The following is a 1,945-nucleotide window of genomic DNA, read 5'->3' on the forward strand; positions in this document are numbered from 1 at the left end:
ACTTTTTAAGGGACTTTGGAGTTTTTACTCAAACAGCTCAACCGTGCAAAGCCATGCTGGTCTCAGCACCCCGACCAGACAGCTACAGTCAGTGGTAGGGGTCCCCCCAGCTTTTCCCTGGAAATGGGGTAGGACCAGCAAGGAATTCTGGGGGTGGCACTTATGGTCCAGGAACCTTCTGGTGCCCAGAGGGTAGAGGAGGAGTGAAAGGTCTGATGGCGCTCAGCCCCGCTGTGTCCTAGACAGGCTGCGCCGACTTGCAGGCTGGTCCCTGTGGAGGCTCAGAAGGAAAGTGTGCAAGAGCAAGTCAGGAAGGGAAACCAAGTAAGGGAAGGGCCCCAGACAGGGCTAGTGGTCCGCTCACTGCCTGACACTGGCGGGCACTCTCAGCAGCACCCCGCAGCACTCTGCTTCAGGTGGCACGCCTTGCAGAAGAGACGATTGTTGAGGGGGTAGCAGCCTTGGTCCGTGGGCTCGATAGACAGGAGGATCCTGCAGTCCTTATACCTGTAGCAATTTTCATGGAAATTTCCTCCAGTGCACTCGATTTTGAAGACATACTTCCCATCCCGAGGAATTATGAGATTCTCACAGATGCTGCAGATGGGGGCAAATTTCCTGTAGAAGTTGTCCAGGGAGTACACCTCGTTCTGGCTGCCCGGGGCAAAGCTTTTATCCCCGATGCACCAGGCGCGGGTCACACACGTGAAGCAGGAGGGGTGGAAGGCCTGGCCCAGGGCCCTGATGATGTGCTCCCGGACCACCTCGCCACACTTGCTGAACTTCTGCAGCGTGTCCTGGCAGCAGGGTTCGCAGAGGGGTCGCGCATCCTTCTGGTAGAAGCTCTGCCCGGCCAGCTGGCGGCGGCTGGTACGGCACGTGGAGTACTGGGCATGGTACTGCCTCTTCATGGCATCTACAGCCAGTTCTTGCGGGGGACACAGTCTTATGGTAGAAGGCACGGATGTCTGTGGACGCCTCTCTCTCAACAAGCTCTGCTGGGGGAGGCGGCAGCTCTTTTTCCAAGGGTCTGAGGGTATCCGGCCCAGGCTGGACCGATGGTCCCTCCGCTGGGGTCTGTGGTGGGGGTGGGGACGGAGGCAGGCGCAGCTGCTCTAAGTCCGCAATAAGTGAGGCCCCCATTGGAGCAGGAGCCTCCTCTTCAGAAGGCACGTGCCCCGGAGGGGACCGTGAAGCGGGTGGGAGGAGGTCCAGGTGAGGAAGCACGTCCTAACCATCCAGGACAGGAGGAGGGGGTGGACATCACAGGCCTCCCGGGCCCGGCGGCTCCGACTCTTCTGTATTTTATACTTACAGCGTATCTCAATTCAGACACTAAGTTTTCATCAGAAATACTTATCTCTGAAGATTTAGATTTTATAAAGTAAATTTACAGTTGAAAAGCAGATTCACATACCTACATTGTTCCAAAATGCTTAAAAGTTTTCCAGTAACTAAGTCAAACATCAGTTTTTAATTTTAAATATTAAAGATAAATAACATTGTCTAGGGAGAGTGGCTCATGCCTGTAATCTTAGCACTTTGAGAGGCCAAGGTGGGAGGATAATGTGAGGCCAGGGGTTCGAGACCAGCCTGAGCAACACAGCAAGACTCCATCCCTACAGAAAGAAAAAAGAAAAATTAGCCAGGCATGATCGTGTGTGCTTTATAATCCCAGTAACTCAGGAGGCTGAGGTGGGAGGATCACTTGAGCCCAGGAGTTGGAGGCTGCAGTGAGCAATGAATGCAACACTGCACTCCAGCCTGGGCAAGAGTGAGACCCTGTCTCAAAATAATAGTAAAAATAAACTTAGTTCTTCATTGGCAGTAGCTACATTTCTCCTTCTCCTTCTTCTTCTTTTTTATACAGGGTCTCACTCTGTCGCCCAGGTTGGAGTGCAGTGGTGTAATCACAGCTCACTGTGCCCTGGATCTTCTAGGCTCA

At 53.4% G+C, this 1,945-nt stretch overlaps 1 pseudogene; it reads right to left on the reverse strand.

Annotated features, from left to right (window-relative positions):
• Nucleotides 1-386: 386 nt before the first annotated feature.
• Nucleotides 387-1,263, reverse strand: LOC100429020 (filamin-binding LIM protein 1 pseudogene; annotated as a pseudogene).
• Between the last annotated feature and the right edge of the window lie 682 nt (nucleotides 1,264-1,945).

Source organism: Macaca mulatta, chromosome 14 (genome assembly GCF_049350105.2).
Source record: "Macaca mulatta isolate MMU2019108-1 chromosome 14, T2T-MMU8v2.0, whole genome shotgun sequence".
Lineage (NCBI taxonomy): Eukaryota > Metazoa > Chordata > Mammalia > Primates > Cercopithecidae > Macaca > Macaca mulatta.